This window comes from Lycorma delicatula, chromosome 3 (assembly GCF_047948215.1).
Source record: "Lycorma delicatula isolate Av1 chromosome 3, ASM4794821v1, whole genome shotgun sequence".
Classification (NCBI taxonomy): domain Eukaryota; kingdom Metazoa; phylum Arthropoda; class Insecta; order Hemiptera; family Fulgoridae; genus Lycorma; species Lycorma delicatula.
In genome coordinates this window covers 182,213,796-182,235,035 of record NC_134457.1, presented here as the reverse complement: position 1 = coordinate 182,235,035, position 21,240 = coordinate 182,213,796, and the positions used below count along the sequence as shown (strand labels likewise).

General features: G+C 30.8%; 1 protein-coding gene across 2 annotated transcripts in view; it reads right to left on the bottom strand.

Annotated features, from left to right (window-relative positions):
- LOC142322267 (zwei Ig domain protein zig-8-like) overlaps positions 1-21,240 on the bottom strand; it is a 694,854-nt gene that overhangs the window by 127,608 nt on the left and 546,006 nt on the right. The window lies entirely within an intron of this gene.

Genomic DNA, 21,240 nt, shown 5'->3' with positions numbered 1-21,240 from the left:
AAAGAGTTGTAGAATTTAGACAGATGGAAAATTGCTTAGAACCGGTAAGTGATACTCAACATTGAAAAGGTATTTTCTTTAGAGATAAATACGACTTCCCTTTTATCTCTGTACGAACAGCCGCTGGGTTGGTTCGTAGTATATCGAATTTTTTAGACATTACAGAATATTGCCTAAAGCTCTTCCTCAAATACCATTAAATATTGATGATAAAATGAACACAAAAATAAATTTTCTTCTTATAATTTTTTTATCTCAATAATATTTTAATTACTACTGTTAAAGAACTATTATTGTAGTATTTATTAATAAGTTAAAGTACCGATTCATCTTTTAGTAGCATGGAAATTAGTAAAATCTTCTTTTTTTATTATACTTTGTTAAAGCTTAGTATTTTTTATTTTATTTTAATATTGCTGATAGATCATCAGTAATATTGTATTCCATACAATACGTCGTTTAAGAGTTTTTTTTGTATCTCAAATAACGTTTAAAATCGTTTTCGTAGATTAGAAATCATTTGTCATTTTCATGACAAAAAAATTTTATTTTGAATTTCTTTATTTACAATCAGCTTCTATATTCAAGCTATAAGTAAGTCGTCAGACAGACTATCACATGAAAGAGGATCATCCATTAATAATTATCAACGAGTACAAAAACAATTAATATAAGAAATAGAAGATAAATATTATGAAATAATATAATATTTGATAATGTATTTGAATATAGTTAAATTTCTTCACACCATTAATCAAGACGTAGATAGAACAAAATGAATAAAAACATTAACTTTAAAATAACCATGGATAAATAATAAACGTAAGCATCCATAAATTTGAATAACTGAAAATGAAAAAAAAATAATTATAAGAAGTATTATCTCCAAAAAACCTTCCTTTTTCATGTTTAGCCTTCGGGAATTACCTTCTGGTATTACTTCTAAGGATGATATGTATGAGTGTAAGTGAAATGTAGTTTTGTATAATCTCAGGTGGATCATTTCTGAGATGTGTGGTTAATTGAAACCCAACCACCAAAGTATACCGGTATCCACGATTTAGTATTCAAATCTGTATAAAATACTGCCTTTACTAGGACTTGAACGCTAGAACTCCCGACTTCCAAATCAGCTGATTTGCGAAGACGCGTTCACCACTAGACCAAGCTGGTGGATTATCTCCAACAAATCGGTTCATCATAACGGTCCTCAATCAGATCAAGGACATCGAATCTGTTCAGCCTCCTTACAAAGGATCTTCCCTTGAAACGTCTTTATTAAATTCATTTTAGACATCAGTAGTAAATCAAGGTTAGCATTAATAAAGTCCAACCAGTAATGAAATAAAAATAATATTAATATCCAGTACTACAAAGCAAACCACAACATAAAAAGAAAAATAGTAACATACCAACAAATAACATTATAAATATAAATGATCATAAACATAATCATAAATACTTTGATGATACACAACTTAAGAAGGGAGGTCTGAGTATCACTATTGAGTACCACTATTAGGTTCCTAGGTCTAAAACATGTACCCGCTTTAATAGCCTTAGATTTTCCCGATTGTCTAAGAAGTTAACAGCTAGATAAATACTTTATGTGGTCGTTAATTTTATTTTGAATCTATTTACAAATCGATCGACTTCCTCTCAAACACATGGTACTCCTGAATTTAGGAACCCTAAGTACTCATGAATTTCGTGTTTCCCTTCGAAGTGTGGCTCTTGTGTAATCAATATCGCAAATTTATTCTGGAATCTTTATTAAGAGTGAAAATAATAATATCAATGCTTTATATTAGATTAATTAAAATCACATTTATAATATTCATTATTTTTAAGTAGAGATTACTATTAGTTTTTTTTTTTAATACTAAAAGTGATGTGCCTCATTGGGCTAATATAATATATTTCAAGAAAAATGCTTACCAAAATATATTCAAAGAATATTTTCAAAAAAAGAACCATCTCGTAACGGCAATGTCTATAAATATTACAATTTTATCGTATATTACTAATTTTAGAAAATTTCAAACTGAAGCAATGATTTATTCAATAGCAGTATTAGTATTATTGTGGAATAATATGAATAACCTTTATGACTATCTATTTTAATAGTAACTAATAATATTGATATAGGTTGAACTAACTAAAAACACAATTATAATTTGTTAGGAGATCCTTTTTGAATCTAAATTAGTTTTGTTTGCCATTGAAGACATTAAGCACTAGTTTAGCCTAGATGTAAAATAACAAAGGCATGTTTTAGCACATAAATATACACTGATGATTTAACAGCTCCATTAAAAATTAAAATATCTTTAAAAAAATTTAGAATAAGTATATATCCAACCAAAGAGTTTTATTTAGAATCGGTGCAGTTTGTCTCATCATGAGAAAAATAAACCATAGTAAGGAAGACGTTAACTTTATTAATTACTTTTGTTTTAATAATCTCAGGGTTAATAATCTAAGTTATTATGTTAAAGATAGTTATAATTTAAGAATTTTTACTAGAATATGACATGTGATGAAGTTGGCGGTTGACTCTGAGTCGTCGGTCTGATTCTTCGCTGAAAATTCGGTGACTATTTTTTGTCATTCTATTGGTTTTTTCTGACTTAAATATTTGTGAATTTTACTTGAATGACTTTAATTGCTCTTTCCTGACAGACGTTTCTCGAATGGTACTGAAAAAGGCAACGGGGATTGACCAACTTGACCCGGATATATTCTACCATCATAAGGTACCTATCTTAAGAGAGCCGCTTGGCAGGCTGTTTTCGGGGTGCCTAAGCTGTAGCTGCTTCCCGACATATTGAAAAGTGGCTTTGATAAAGGTGCTCTTAAAACCAGGAAAGGTACCTAGTGGGATTGGCAGTTATCGACCTATCAGCCTCTTGCCGGTAATCGGCAAGTTGCTTGAAACGCTGGTTGTGGAACGGCTCTGGGAAAGCATTAAGGTGAACTGTCTTCTGAATCGAGGCCAGTATGGCTTCACGAAAGGGGTTGGCACCGAGGATTGCATCTTAAATGCTCTTTCCCAGGTGGAAATCGCCGACTGTAAATATGTTTTGGCAATTTTTATAGACATAGTGGCAGCATTTCCTTCCTTCTGTTGGAGTTCTGTTCTCTATGAGTTGAAACGCCGCAATGTTCCCGTAGCTCTTCAGGCCGTGGTACGTGACTATTTGTCTAACTGTACGGCTCTGTTTAAGGATGCGCATCTAGTTGTAGAAAACTTTGTTACCAGAGGAAGCCTGCATGTTCCGTTCTCGTTCCCCTGCTGTGGAAGCTAATATTCGACAGATTTCTGGGAATGACACTTCCAGAAGGGGTCACGGCCCAGGCTTTCACAGATGACTGTCTCCTGTTAGTTTGTGGTAATTCACGACCACAGCTAAAAGACCAGGCACAGGCGGCCTTGTCAACCGCAGAGGGCTGGATGGACATTCAAAATGAAAGATTACTGTGCCCAAGACGAAGTTTGCGCTCCTCAAGGGTGTTATCGTACAGTTACAGTCATAACCTACTTATTAAATATAAAGGCTGTGTAATCAGCCGAGTTAGAGTTCATAAGTACCTAGGGGTTTTGTTTGATGAAAAGTTACTGTTTCGCAACCACATTAGACAAGTAGCGGGTGACGCCATTTCAGTGATGCACAAACTTAAGAGGATTGCGCGGAAAGACTATGGGTTGTCGGGCCATCAAATTTACATGGTGTACCGAGGTGTCTTCGAAAGCATGACCTCATTCGCGGCGCCCGTTTCGGCGCATAGGTTGCATATGAATAGAGCAGTTGTTCAAAATTTAAGGAGTACCTAGCGCAGAGCCTTAATTGTATACATTGGTGTTTTTAAAACAACCTACTACGAGGCTACGGGGAAAAGTCTCTCCCAATCGATTTAGTTGTGAAAGTTCGGGCAGCCGAACGTAAAATAAAAAAATAAATAAAAAGTAAAATAATTTTTACTTTTTTTTTATTTGGTTCCTTTGTTATCTGTTATATTTGGGTTTTTTTTTTAACTTTTTGCTTCGTTTGTGTCATGAGAGGTGATGGATATTATTAATATTGTATTTGAGGTGGGCTATCTTTGGATGCTCTCCTGACACGTTACTGTTAGCCATACCATTTTACTTATGGTCGCAATCCTTTTGGAAAACAAATTTTAAAAATAAATTACTAAAAAAAATTAAATAGAGCACTTTAAACGATATATATTAAAATTTTGTGATTCAACTTACATTGAATTTCTATAACTAACAGATAAGGAAAACATGAAATGTTTCATCGATAGGTATAAAACAGATACTTGAGTAATAAAAAAAAAATTGCAACCGATAAGTAGTTTCATTCCTTTGGATGCAGCGTGTAATAAATATACTACCGGTAAAAGTGGAATGACGTAACTAGGCAACATGAAACATTACTCTTCATATGAGTGTTACATTAAAATAATAAACTTTTTTAACAGTTCATAGTGTTCCAACCCTCTGTTTGCAATAATTTTATACAGATTTCAGTCAATGACAGTCTTCAATATTTTACAAACGAAACATTATTGTTCATAAACTTGCATAATCGAAATTATTTCATTGAATTAAGCACTCAAAATTAATAAATATATTTTTTTAAGATTTAAAAAGGATGTTTCTACATCTTTCTTGGGTGTAGATAACGAAAGTAAATGGAAATTCAGAAGTGCGGAAAGATCTAACAATTTAGACGCGGTTAGATTAAGAGAACAGGTTATCCTTACGTTTATAATATGTAGTGCTCATCATCTCAGTAAATATCCTAAGATAAACTGAATAGCACGATAAACCGTAAGTTGAACTTATTTTTCTTTTCATGATAACGTCAGCTGTAAATAAGCTCACAAGTTAATCAAAATAAAGGTTTTTATTCATACTAAAATTTTAGTTTTGATAAAATATCTTTGTATAATTTAATAGCATCGTTTAGAAAGAAGTAAACATTTTATAATTTTTTTTTAATTTTCAAATAAGCTAAAATAATACGACTTTTATTAACAAAAAATGTAATATTTTTTTTATCTTTTATTTCCTGTTTTAATAACGAAATTATTTCACCGACCTTTTATTGTTATGAGTATTAAAATACATTATTAAAATTTAAGTTTGTCATAACTCGGATAAATTAAAACGAAATAATTCAGCGTTTATAATTCTATTATTTCATAATTAAAAAAAAATACTGTTGTTTTCCTCTTTACGTACTTATTTGAACTTTGTAATTTAATTTTTATAAAATAATTTTTTATTAATTAGGTATTTATTTGTTTTTTATTAATATTTTTTCATAAAGTTGCTATTAATAAATATTGCGAAGTAAACATTTGTGATGTATCAACACTCAAACGTTATTGTATTAAAATATTAATAAAAATTAATTAAAATTCAAATCTGATTTTGAAGTATATCCTGAGAGATTGATAAAGTACGGCCATAGATAAAGTATGCCAGTAGTTGTAGTTTTAAATGGAACTGGAATGAATTAAATTATTTCACAATAAATTTTAATTATTATAAATTAATTTTATTATTATTATTTGGTAGTATATGAAACAATTGTCAATCGTTCTCGTTGTATGAATCTTGGATGCAGTGAGAATAAATAACAGTACAAAATTTGACATATATAACATATTAAAAATCGACTGAAATGAACTTCTGCTATAAATTTTATTCCAATTTCAATTTTTTTTTCTTATTTATTGACAAATATAAATAAAATAACATGCTAATTTCATTTCAATTCCACATCATTTATATAAGGTGTTTAATACTAATTTGATGTTTGCATAATAAAAAAATACTTTCCAAAAATTTGGAGTTTAAGGTTATAAACATAGATATACAAATATAATTTTATGACACTTTTGTTAATCACCAAAAATGAGATATCAAATCACGGTTATAAATAACAGTTATTATTTAAAGGAAGAAGCGTTGAACTTTCTATTTTTTCAAAATAAAATTTTAAATCAGTTACACTATTACAGCAACCATAAGTAAATATGTTCACATACAATCAAATGTAGAGAGAGAGGGGCTTTCATCAAATCTTTTAAAAAATTACATTCTAATATTCATATAGAGAACATTTAATGTAAAGTAAACACATAAAGTTAGGTCAGAGGAAAGTTCAATTGGTAGTTCAACATAAAACAAAAGCAACCATAAGAATTCATAAACTAGAGAAAAGATGAAAATAAAACTATAATTAATAATGAAAGAATAACTAAAATTGAACGAAGTCAAATATAGATACAGATTGCACTAAATTGATTCAGTTCCACCTCAAATTACATAAAGTCACCAAGGTCCAACATGTGGAGTTGTTGAGACCTTTAATGTCTTCACTATTGTCTAGAACAGCGGTCGGCAACCTTTTTGTCAGTAAAGGCTCAAAATAAATTCAAAAGTTACTGGGGGCATTACATTATTATTACATAATTAGCAGATACATTTGCCTTTAAAGTCAATAAAAGAAAATTGTTCTTCCCAATCAACATTAAAATAATAAATTCTTTTACAATTATTCATGATGGGTTATTTATAAAATCCGTTTAACCAGTACGATAGGTAATTGATAATGAAAAGCGCGATTATCTTGCGGGATATGGTTACTAATAATACGTAAATAATTAAGTACAGTCAATAACAGTCAAAATACGTAGCACTCAGAATGCGGTAACATACTACCAAATTTATCAGAAGCGAGAATATTCCTACGTGATAAATAGCAAGTGTCAGTGTATGACCTTGATTGCTATTTGATGACACAGCTTGCGCAATTATATTGTCTTACATACGCGCGACGCCGATACGATTATTGGGCTTAGTAGGCGTGTAATATTAATGAGGGCCTATAAAAAATCCATCGAGGGCGCCGCGTTGCCGACCACTGGTCTAGAAGGGTAATAACTAAATAGTTCACGTAGTTGTTTTAGTCGCAGTTTATATTTTGTACTGAATCTCTGTATTTCTTCTCGAAAACGGTAAATCCAGATATTAATGAATCTCACAGTTTCTTATGAACCAAGGCGCCTTTGTGATGCTTTTCAATAATTTTTTTTATTTTTGAATCGCTGTTTAATCTCGACGTGGCCACTGCTTGCTGTATCCCACGTCCAAATCGGTTTCAGGATCGTCGTGTGCAATAACTGTTAGTTTGATAGAGAAAGGTGCGACCTATTAACTTAACATCCTCCTACCAATACATGTCCTTTAACTTAATATCCAGTTGTTTTCTCTTTTCTCTTATATGGACCTTCCATGTCAGACAATGATCAAGATGAAGATCAAGGTACCGTACATTTTGAGTCACTTGTATGAAAACCCCATCAAGGTTGACCCGTGGGCAATCTTCTCTCCTCATTATATGTTACAGAAAATTAAATGTAAAATGCAGAAAAAATATTTTTTTTTAATTAAGAAAAAAAAAATTACTGAATTTTCCTCATAGATTTCATAAAAACAAGTAATATAAAGTATATATATGATAACATTTAGGAACTTGGATAACCAACAGAGGACGAAAAATTGTTTTATATTTATTTCATTGTGTTTACTGTTGCAGTGCAGTGTCATTTTGACATACTTTGAAAATTGCATACGGGAAGCATGCAGTTTTCTTAAATTAAAACCATAAAATTAATTTTTAACTTCATCATTATTAAATACAAAAACATTACAAATTATTGTTATATAAGAAAATTATAACTTTAAAATCTTATTTAAATTTTTTTACAGTAAAAGTACCAAGAAAAAGATTTAGGTAATAGTTTATTTGTGGAATCATTCCAAAATATTCAAAATGGTGGCCTAATCCTTCCTTACACATATTTCCGTTTAAACAAATTAATTTTCCTTCAGAGCATTGCAAAAAACAATTATCACAATCATATAATATAGAAAGATCCATTCAGATTTTAATAATTATTTTTTGTTACCGTAAGAAGTAAACACATTTAAACAAAAGGAATTTACGAATATTGAATTAGTTAAATTATGAGGAGAATCGAGAAAAAATTGACTAGTAAGATAAAATACGAGTTCATGCTATGATCAAGAAAACGTAAATTTCGTTATAAAAATTTATTATGCTAAGTATCAAAATGACATTTAACGCTTTTACAAAAAAAAAACCTGTTTAATAATATTTATTATTACAGAAAAAAGGAAATTATATTTACAAAACTTTTTTCCTTTTTTTTATATTAGTAATATATTTTTCGAACTGCTGAGGTATCATTCGATATTTCATACCCTTGACCTTTTCACAGGGATATTATTGACCGATTTATGATGAAGGCTCGCCGTTGAGCTTGTTTCATATTGAATCAGTGTCACTTTGTATTAATGGAATAGTTATTCTGTTATCGTTTACTGTAATTATATATTTATTATACAAAATATACATAAATTTCAACTCAGAATATTAAACAAGATAAACAACGGTTTAAAAAGTTAAAATTTTGAAGAAATATTTATTTGTTATATTTGAAATTAAGAAGACCAACATTTCAGTCCTTCAGACTTCTGTTCAAAATATGGAAGTAAATATTGTAGCATGTTAAAATGGTTTGTTTAATAATGATTTTTATTTAGGATTTTCAGGATGAATGTCAGATACGACGCTACTACTTTTCCCATCGTTGAAATTTATTTTTACTTTCTTGTACGAAGTTAAAAAATGTATTGTGATCGCGAAAAATCTCGGTTTTCAGATTTCAACGGAAATATCCATTTTGACCATTCCTGAATACATTTTGACAAGTTTGGGTATGACGTCTGTGCGTACGTACGTATATATCTTGCATAACTCAAAAACGATTAGCCTTATAATATTGAAATTTTAGATTTAGTACTGTTGTAACATCTAGTTGTGCCCTTTGATTGCAGTCGACTAGACCAAAAGTGTCAAAAAATGTAAAAAATCCTAAAACATTTGGATTTTATAATTTTTCTTAACTGCCTTAATCAGACCTCATTGAGAGCTTATCAACGATATATCATAAATATATCATAATATTTTCATAGGTTGCAGAGTTATAGCCAAATAGAATTTTAATTAATGAAATATTTGGATTTTATAAGGGGAAGGCACATCAGTTCGAATGCGACTTCATTTCCTTTTTTTTTTAATTGAAATATATTGATATTGATTGATTAAACTCTGTAAAAGTAAATTATAATAAATAATATTTAAGTGACAATTATAAACAACAAAAAAGGAAAAGTAATTAGAGAAATAAAATTTTATGTACTTTTAAAAATGTGTATATGTAATTTTTATAGGTGTACAAAAGTCAAATAGTATCCATATCAGATTTGGTGAAATATCTGATTATTTAATATTAATTGAAAATTATAATTTGGAATTGTATTATTTTTATTTATGCATTTATTTCAATCTACTTGATAATAAATATCTCTGTTTTTCTGTTTTGTCTCCGGAACCACCGTAAGGTATTACTTCAGAGGATAACTGAAGTAATACCTTACGGTGGTAAGAGGATTACTGAGGATGATATGTATGAATGTAATTGAAGTCTAGTCCTGTACAGTATCAGGTTGATCGTTCCTGAGATGTGTGGTTAATTGAAATCTAATAACCAAAGAACAGCGATATCCACGATTTGATAATTAATATCACTTATTTTTATTTATTTATTATTTTTTTTATAATAAATATGGCTAGAAAATTTAGTAGCCTTCTCCTGTTTCGTTTTTGTTTTCATTTTGTTGATGATTACATCAAAATAGTTTAAAAAACATAGTATTAGATACATATAAGACTTACATTTATTTAGAGAGTAATAAAGAGACTTTTAGTCTAACCTAATATCTCAGATAAGATTGTTGAACTAATAATTACATAAATATTTGATGTTAATAAAAAACTAATATTTTAGCAATTGTGTTAACTGCCAACTTTTATTAAAGAATTGGAGGATCGTACCTCACTTTCAAATGAAATAAGTTTAAATGAAGAACAGCAAAAATGTGTATATGCAATTTAATAGTTGTACAAGGAAGTCATGTAGTGTCCACATCAGATTTTTTATTATGGGCTTTATCTTAAGTAAAAATCATTTTTTGAAAATTAAACCTTCAGAATTTAGATAAACGTACAATAACACATCGTACTTAAAGTATTTATAATATGTAACAAGGTAAGAATAAAATTTAATAAATATAACTTAATTTAAAATTTGTTTATTATAATGCTCCTTTGTATTATAATGCTTATTAACAAACCGAATTTTTATGTCGTAAAAATTGCTGTTTATTAATATATATATTTATCACTTACTCTCATCGGATTATACTATCCTTTACTGAAGTCAAAAGCTAGGCATCTTTCTACGTAGAAGTAAACGTAGGAGATTAAGTAGCGACTGTTTTAAAATTTAAAAGTTTGATGTGATTTCTGTGTTTGTTATAAATAGGCTAAAAAACAAAGTTTTCTGCATGTGATTATAGCAACGGTTTGCGTAAATTAAAGCATTATATCAAGATTTGAGTCGTAATACAATTTTCATGAATTACGTCCATTTATGGATTATGTTCACATTATCTAATTTAATTTTCCAGACGTACTGCAAAAATCTCTTCATAATCAATTCTTGAAAATAATGGTGAATTTTTCAACTTTAATAATTCAAGCCTATTTTTTAATTTAGTAAACAAATTTACAAAAAAGAGTACTTATAGAAGGAAAAACTCAGGACTATTCTTTCGAGAGTCAGTTTCCTTTCTTTAGAAGTCATTCTATCTCCTAATACACTGAGTTGAACATTGAAATAAACTAACTATAGAGAAAGGAAACTAACTAACATCAATAGCAATCAAAATTACTATTTCTTTGCTGTTTTTAATAAATGTAAGCCTTGATATGAAAGGACTATTCGGATGTTAGCCTCCCTGAGTAATACGTGTTTTCATATATGGAGCATGGAAATCGATCATCATTGCCTTACGTGAAATAATGCTTTTGTACGGACACATATATATAATTATTTTATTTGTAATTATAATAAGATGCCAAAGTAAATTTATAATAGTACTAACTTTTAAAAGTGCTGGCAATCTGGGTGTGAATTTTAAACTGAGTGCTAGTGTAAAAAATGTTTTATATGATCCGTAAAACAATAATAGATAAAACAATATGTGAAGAAAAATTTAGATATAACTCTTAGTTCAAACTTAATTAAATTCATAGATTCTTTATTCTCTAAGTTTGAAATCTCATTTTATTTTTAAAGTAAATAAAAAAATGGTTTTTGAGAACTGATTTAGATTCGCTCTCTGTTTTATAATTCGAATTTAAATAATTTATTATAGTAATAATACTTCTAATCTACTTGTATTATTAAGGGAAATAATATCAGAAAATAAAACAAAATGTAATTGAAGTTCTCTTATAATGCAATCCAAACAAAAAATGACGGTCCAAACGAAAAAAATACGTAAAGCTATTTTATTTCTTTTATTAAGACGTAGATATAAAATTATTTATTATAAAATTTCAGAAACAAAATCCATAAGTTGCTGTAATTGCTTTAAGTGAGGAGATTAAAAATGGCATTGCCATTTTCAAATGTAATAGGAAACACCCTCTATAAGGAATACTTAGAGAAGTGATGAGTGAAGTGGTTCCTTTTTCTTCATGCCCAATATACTACTGCAGATAACCGTGCCAATTCTTTTTTTAATTTGTATTAAATTTTAAAACTAACACGTTCAGTATTCAGCTTAAGTATTGTTTATACAGAGTGTCTGTTGAAGAAATTAAGAAATTTTCAGAACATGATCTACTGCTGAAAATAATGAAAACTTTTCACATTAACATAGCTTTGGAAACGCTTGTTTTTTCCAATTACAGCTAGCGAAAGATTTCGCCGTAATTTCAGCTCTTCTAATAAAATGAAGCCCTACGGTAATTTTTTGGACCGAAATTAACGAATAAAGTTGGTATTTTCTTATGTAATTTCAACTGGGTAATAATATAAAATAGGTTCCAGAACTGTACCTCTACCAGTTTTTATGATACCCGACGTAAACCACAAAATTCGGTGTCAAAAACAAGTTTTTTAGGTAGATTTCATAAGAAAGCTAGCTATTGAGTACCATGATTCAACTTCCAGAAAATTTCAACATATATTCACGTTTCACATCTCCGAGACCCCAAAACCAGCGTCAGTTCAAAAATGTATATATACATTAATATAGTGCGACAATAAAGTAAAGAGACTGATTTTTCTTTGCAAGATGTGGCAACCCTGCAGCTTGCGTAGGCACACCATCTTTGACCTTGGTCTATAAGCTACTTCTTGTCCAAGCGGCACATTGATGCAACTGCTCAGTCGTGAGTTGTGCTGTAATAAGTGAACACGTGTTTGTATCTCTCGTCACAGAAATGAAACCGCAAAATATTGCGCAACGGTATGGCATTTCTTTTTGCGTTAAATCGGGTGAAAACGCGACGACAACTTATGGTAAGCTTCAGAAGGCTTTTGGAGATGAGGTTATGTCAAGAGCTCAAGTTTTTCAGTGGCATAAAATTTTTAGTGAAGGTAGAACGTATGTTGAAGATGAAGACGGCAGATGACGATCATCAACCTCACGGACAGATATCAACTTGACCAGGGTGCGTGAAATCGTACGGTCTGATTGAAAATTATCTGTGAAAATGATTGCAGAAGAACTCAACATCGATCGAGAAACGGTTCGTCTAATATTAACTGAAGATCTTGATATGAGAAAGATTTGTGCAGAATGGTCCCCAAAAATCTCACACAACAACAGCGAGAAACACGGAAAAATGTGGCCGCCGATCTGTTAGAGAAATCGGAAATAAATCCAGATTTGTTGAGCCGTGTTATCACTGGTGATGAAGGTTCGTTTTTTCAATACGAGCCAGAGAAAAAACGCCAAAGTTCGCAATGGTGCTCAAAGGGATCACCCAGACCAAAAAAAGCTCGCATGTGAAAGTCAAAAGTGAAATGCATGCTTGTGTGCTTCTTCGATTCCAAGGGAATTGTTCATAAAGAGTGGGTGCCTCCTGGACAAACAGTTAACCGATATTTCTACAAAGAAATTTTAGAAAGACTTCGTAAACGAGTTCTTCGTGTCCGTGCCAACTTTGCTGATAATTGGATTCTGCATTACGATAATGCGCCATCCCATACTGCTCTGTCAGTACAGCAATTTTTAACCTCAAAACAAATTTCAGTACTACCACAGCCACCTTATTCACCAGGTATCACTCCGTGCGACTTTTTTCTATTTCTAAGAGTCAAAATGGCGGTCAAGGGACACCATTTTCAAACAACACAAGATGTCCAAAAAGCTGTGACGAGGGTCTTGGAGGATATTACAGAAGATGAGTTACAGAAATGTTACCATCAATGGCAGAAGCGCTAGAATAAGTGTATGCAATCAGAGGGGAACTACTTTGAAGGAGACAACACTAAACATGACTAAAAGGGTAAACAACTTTTTTTTTCAGATCAGTCTCATTACTTTATTTCATATTTTCATTACATATTTCACTTTCTTGTGGACACAATAATTGCCGTAATTTTGAGCCAATCAGTTTCAAATTTATATATAAAATATAACGACCCAAAATCTCGGTCGAGTTCGTTAATGAGCAAAATCGGACCACGGGTGTGGAAATGGGGGCTTTATCAAAAAAATATCGCTATAACTTTCTTATTAAATAACATAACGAATTCATTTAAAGTTCCTATTATTCTTTGGATAAGGACCTAAAAACGTTTTTAAGAAAATTTTTTATATCACCATTATTGGCCCAGGGTGTGGGAAAAATGGGGTTTTCGAAGACAAAATAAATCATACCTCTTTTAATAGGCACTTTATCAAATCGGTTTAAAATGGTCATTAGTTCTTTAAACATTACCAAAAACGTTTGTCTGAAACAATTTTTGATATGATCAACCCTTACGGCAAGGGATAACCAAATTATTGCTAGAATTGTAAGAAGATGCGGCTTGTCTAATGCTAAACATGTGAAACATTTTTCATATGCAACCATTGTCGTATTGAGTAAGTTTGAAATTTTTCTTAACTTTAAGGTGGAAATCTTTTTTATCCCCTTCTTAGCACCGGTGAAATCTACCTTCGCTTTCCGGCGTGCTGAAAGGTATTTTTTTAGGTATGTAGTACAATACCTTTGATAAATGATTAGTAAATGCGGAATATTTAGTAACAAAATTTGTAGATAATTTAATTCTGAGAAAATTAATGTAAATAAGTAAATAATAGCCAACAAGAAATTAATAAAAACTTGTAAAAATTAGTTTATATTGAAGCAAACAGATGAAAACTTAGAAAGAAAATCGTATTATTTTTTCTGTACCTAGAAACAATCTGTACCCCTAAACAATCTTTTTAAAAACAAAAAAACGAAAACGTTTCCTTCGATGTATCAGCATTTACGAAAAAGATTATTTCCAGCGTATTCGTTTTCTGTTGAACGCCAAGTAAATCATCGTGTTAATGATGAACACAGTGTGATTCACATGTGGAGACCCGACGCGAGTAATGTTATAAACAAAGCGTGATCAATTAAGGGTTAATTTCGGCCCCAATGATTACAGTAGGACTTCATTTTATTAGAAAAGCTGAAATCCAGGAGAAATCCTTCGCTAACCGTAAATGGAAAACAAACCTTTACCAGACCTATGTTTATATCAACTTTTTTCATTATTTTCATCAATAGAGCGTGTTCTGAAAGTTTCTTTGTTTCTTCATGGGACAGTCTGTATATTGATTGAAAATACCTCTTAAAAAAAATAAATAAAATTGACGTGAGCTCTTGTAATACGGATTCAACAATTATTTTTATAGGTATACGAAAGATTGGGACAGATATTTAAAAACAAAAAAACAATAATTAAATTCCTTTACGTCGTTAAAAAGTGAATCCTGATTAATGATGCTTCTACTGGCTAGGGAAAAAAGAACTGTAATTTAAATAATAAATTAACATAATAAATAGAATTTCACTGAATTGTTCGATATGCCGCAAGAATAACAAATTTCAATAAGTTCTTTGTTAAATTACATTCCTTAATCAGGATACCTTCACTTCATCATGTTGATTTACAGAAAGGTGAAATTACTGTGAGAGGTGCACTGAATAAGTTTAATTTCTGGATTACAGAGTTATTCAAAGTAGCACGCCAGTTGTTTGAGTTTATGTCAAGTAGTTGCACTTCTATTCAGTTTATATAACTCTTTGTCTTTAGTTTAGCATCCCTCTTTGTCTTTTACGTTTGTTAGGTCTTTACGATCTCTCATAGTCCGAAAACTAAGTTACTCTATCACCTCAAGCAGTGTTCAATTTATAATATATATGCTGAACCGCTTGTCGAAATGTTCTGAGAAGTGGATGAATAAAATATAGACCTTTATTCAATTTAAGGAATTCTTTTTTAAATTTTTTCTAAGTAAATCCGTATTTATTTACAAGAAAAACTAAGTAAGATTTATAATTTACTGTATTTACCGATTAATATTATCATCTTTCTTTTTATAGTAAGTATATGTCGTTACTTTTATGATTTAAATCAAAACAAAATTAATAACTGAAACTATATAATATGCTTTGATTTATTTATAAACCAATTACATTTTTATAAAATATACTATTTGAGAAATTTTCATAAAAATAATGTGAAATTAATCATGTTTTGTACTTTTAATCATTGCATATTTCCATTTATTAGTAACACACAATCACATTAAATTTTATCATTTTTAAATCCTCTGTATTTTTACATTTTAACCACAGATTTCTAGAAATATTATTCATTTTTGACAACGTTCATGTAGAATGACTGACTTAAAAAAAAATTATGAAAGTTGTTCTAATTTTCTATAAATCAGGAAAACAATTTAGGTTCGAGAAAATAGTGTAGAAGGAGAAATTAATCTTGATTCATATATAAATATTGGCATATGATAATTTTGAAACGTAATTAATATTATATAAAATTCTGATAAACTGATAAAAAAATTCTGTGAAAATTTTAATAGGTTTGTAAACTTTTATTTCAAAAGTTAAGTAAAAATTTTCCAAACAAATAAATTTTTATAAAAAAACAAAAAACAGATATATTTTGTTGTCATTCAATAAATTTTATCCTTTTCAAAACTGAAATTTCTGTAAATATTACTGTTCTAGTGAAACAAAATTTAAAGGGAAACTTACCTATTATTTAATATTATAGAAAAAAATTAAAATTACATAATATCAGCTTACAAAAAATATACAGCAGAAGAAAATTATTAAAGAAAAAAATCTAAGATATCATATATCTTCTAATCTGATACTTATTCAGGGTAGGTAACGAACCGTAGTAGCGTCATGGGATTTAAAACAATAGCCTATGTGAATACAGTCATAGACTCTACTCGAATGAATAATTTAAACGTTTCTATCGTGGAAAAGAATTGCTTTATATCTATAAAAAGAAAACATAATGGTTACCAGAATGAAATAAACCATATAACATTTTTTTTTTTAAATTGAGAATGCAATAAACATAATCCAACATATAAATTTATCCCTGCTTATCCGTAAAACGTTTACCCGCATAAAAAAATGAAAATTAAAAAAGTTCCAATAAAATTTTATTTTTATTATGATCTCATGTACTTTATATAGTCCTTCAATTCGTGTAGGGTATTGGTAATTTCAAGTTAAATGAAATATTTTTTCGTTGGGTAATAAATAATTTGTTATAATTCATTACTTTTAGCATTAAAAGCACGTTGGTTACGACTTATTTTTAGTATTTTACAATAAAATATATTCTAATAACGTTTTAAGTTAATTTAATTAACGGGATAGAGGTATAAAATTAAAAATAAAAAGAATTTAAATTTAGTAATTATATACAGTTGTATTAAGATAGAGAATAAGAAACACAATCGTAAAAACAAATTTCAATTCATTATATAAATTTAATTTATTTCAGTGTAAGAAAGGTAAAGAAGTCAGTTTTGAAAACTTTTAAAGATGCTGTGTATTAACTTTGTGATAAAAACGAATCAAATTTTCTTGCTTTATGTTCATAAAAATTGAAGTCTTACTGGAAATAATCTTTCTCGTACTTTAAATCAAATCGAAAGAATATCTTCCCTTTACGTATATAACAGGATCTTATTTCGTTTTTTATAAACTTTGTAAAAAAGTTATAACATAATATTTCTTAAGGCTTAATTTTAATCTTTTTAATCTACAAAATTATCTTATTTTTAAAAGTTCTATTACTTCTCTTGTTTTACATGTTCCCCATTTAAACGAAAATAATAGCTAACAGATTTTTATTATGTAGAAAGATTAAATGATTTTATTTTCAACAGTGAATAGCCTTCTACATGAAGAAAAACGATAAAGAAAATTTTTATAATTGTAAAACGGCAAGCGTTAAAATGTTCCTTTTTATGAATTTTAATTAATATTGAATTCTTATTCATTCTACCTAATTCCATATTGTATGGATTAAAATATAATTGTTAAGAAATATTTTTTGTGCAAGAGCTGGAAGGATTTTAATTGTAATAGAAAAATCATGGTAAGTTATTACAATTCATTCTTTACTCAACATTTATTTCTGATTTAATTTAGTATACGTACGTCAGAAGCATCTAAATAATTTAATTATCCTTCACGTAAATTAAATAAAACTTTGATTTATACAACAATGTTTTACGAGTGTAATATATTATTTTTTTTATTTTTTCTCTACTCCCCAGGGCCGGACCGACTTGATGGTATTACGCCACCCAGGGGAGTGTCCGTTACTCTAATAGGCCCTCCCCGGCTACCAGCTACATACCGGCATGGCAGGTCAGGCCTACCGGTGGCTCTTTTGAGATTTTTTATACTCTATTATGTCCTCTATGGAACCACATCATACCTGCAAGTCGTGATGTGACCCCCGGATCTTTTATAATACTCTCTTGTACCTACAGCACACCCCAAGGAGTCCTCAGCGGATCATTGAAACCAACACACCTAAGCATGCTGGCTCTCACCGCTGAGGCTGTCCACCCAACCTAACATACTAGAAACCCATACTTCTTTCATCTTCATTCTTCTGTTTTAGTACTGTCTTTATATAATCAGCGACCTTCCTCCAGTTCTCCTTACAGCTGAGCATGAAATCCATTGTCTCCTTCGGCGTTTTTCCATGAATACCCGCGTCGTGTATTAGTCTTATCCATTTATTACATACTAAAAACGTATGCTCAGAATCATCGTCCTGTTCGCAGTACATGCACGCGGGTTCATTCCTTCTTCCCACCTTATGGAGATAACCATTGAAACACCCATGTCCCGTCAGGAACTGGGTGATCCAATAGTCAGTCTCTCCATGCCGCCTGTTTATCCATCCTGTTAATTCTGGAATTAAGGTTCTTGTCCATCCAGCCACTCCAGCCTCCGCCCATCTCTGCTGCCAGATTCTATGAATGTTTTCCCTGACTTCATTTTCTGCTCTCCCTAAAACCCTGTCAGTTCTATATCTGGCGATTAGGTCAATCGGTAACATTCCCGAGAGCACACAGAGGGCCTCGTAAGAAACAGTTCTATAGGCAGATACTACTCCCAGTAGTATCCCCCTGTGTGCTCTCTTCAACCTGTCTCTATTTCTGCTAATAGTGAGAGCACAACTCCATGCCGGCATGGCATACATCATTGTTGACACTACGGTTGTCGCTGAAACTCTTCTTTTTGATGCCCGAGGAGCGCTCTGCTTTGACAAAATTATATTTAGGCATTTAGTCAGTTTCTCCGCACTCTGACAGACACTTAGTACCTGCTCAGTAAACCTGCAGTTATTCTGTAAGATGATTCCAAGATATTTTAATAGTGTTACTTCCTTAATATTATAGTCTCCAATTCGTATATCTACTGGCCACAATACACGTTTTCCAGTGAATTTAATGTATTTACATTTTTCAATCGAAAGCTGCAATCCCCTATCAATGAGCCATCTACCGACTGTCTCTAATGCAGCGTTTGCCTTGTTTTTAACTTCATCGATCGTTCTGGCCTGCACAAGGATTGCCAGATCATCTGCGTATGCTATAATTTGTACACCCTCAGGAAATGTTAGCCGAAGCACACCATCAAAGGCAATGACCCATAAAAGTGGTCCAAGGACTGAGCCCTGTAGCGGTACTCCGGCGCTCATACTAAAGGATATCTCTTGCTCTTGCGCCTTGACTATACAGCTGCGATTTTTGAGGTATTCCTCTACTTGCCTCCTCAAGTACGGCCTAATTCCCTTTTCAACCATGGCCGCATTAATATGTTTCCGTGGAATCGACCCGAAAGCATTGTTTACGTCTAAAGAGACAAGCAAAGGTATGTTTCTTGTCCGCCAAGAACCTCTTCTAGTTTCGTTAGCCCAGCTAATCACCTTACTAAATGCCTGAACTGTTGACCTGCCTTTCCAAAAACCAAACTGATTAGCACTTATTTTCGCACCATCTTCCACCTCCTGCACTATGCGGCCAGCCAACATTTTTTCAACCACTTTTCCCATCGTGTTGAGAAGGCTCAACGGTCTATATGTCAATTGTCCTGTATTATTTGTGCCTTTAGGCAAAAACACAACTTTTTCCTCCTTCCAACACACAGTTAATATATTATTCACTGTGGTAAACCTTAATATATGTCTTATTGTAATTCATATATTAAAAACCTTAACTGTTGAGCTCATCAGAATGAGTCTATTTCAGCCGGTACGTTAAGATAATTATCATTCCATCATTTCGGTCAATATGAGAACCGTTAAATCGGAGTACTACTAATCCAAGCAACGCTTGTTAAATATTACTTTCACAATAAGATTGTAATCTAACAAGAAAACAATTTTTTACCAATGATATAAATTTAATTACGTTAATTTTTAATTTACTACTTTTTACGTAATTTTTAGAATTACATATTACGTAATTCTTAAAGGTGTAAATTTCTAAAACTAAATAATTATATTATTCAAATTAAATTTATACATTTTGAATACTTTATCAAGTACAGACTAGCAAGCTAGATAACTTTCCCGACTAAAGTTCATATTACAACATTATGTGGTTTCAATAACACACGATTTGTTAACATTTAGTAGCGAGTACATATTTTGTGGTAACTGAAAAACTTAGTTATATTTCCTTGTAGGGAATTAATTATATTTTTATATTATTTAGACTAATTTTACGTGAAATTTTTATCTAAGAAGAATTTTTATATATAGTAAAATGGTAACTAGGGTCGTCCCTGTCCTGCGCTTCCGCGTCCGATGGTGACCTGTGAGGTTGATTGTCTGTGAGGTGTTTGTTTATGTGACTGGCTTTGATATGATGTGTGAAGTGTGGGGCGTGAGGTATGTTTTCTGAGTGACGACTGGCTGTTGTGGAATATGTGGTGAGATTTAGTCTGATCTTTGGTATCTTGTGGGTGTGAAGTTCGTGCACGTTGACTGTGGTGTCTGAATATGTGTGAGGGCATATTCCTCCCTTCCTGAAGTAATGCACCTGTACCAGGAAGGTTGGTTAGCCGGGGGTGGAGGTTTAATTGGTAGTGCGCAGGAACATATACGTATTTAATAACATCTTGCGGAACCTCTTAGCGAGCCCCACACTGCCCAGGCGCCCATAAATGGGATTCCTGCACCGCTTAAAAAAAAAAGGTCGTCCCTGTATACGGAATACGCAAAAACTACTGGATAGGTTTTATGGAAACTGTTCACATTTATACAGTAAAGGCTTTGACATTACCTCCAGTTAGAATTATCATGATATTAGTAATGGGAGTTAAGATATTAAAGAAAAAAAACTTTTTGTTTTATTATATTTCTGTTACCAGGGTAACAGAATTTTTTTTCTTTAATGAATATCATTAATATTTTATTACTTATTATTATTATTATTATTCATTATTACTCTTTAATTAGCTTAAATAATCACATTTAGTGAACTTATAAGTTTTGATTATTTATTTTGGTTGTCGATATTGGATTTTTAAAAGTTAAAAAAATATGTCTTCAAGAATAAGAAGTTACCTTTTTTAATATTAAAAATCTGCTAAAAGAATGGGGTATCTTGGTCCACTGAAACAAATGAAGTGTGTGATTCTCTGTTGATGTCTGACAAAA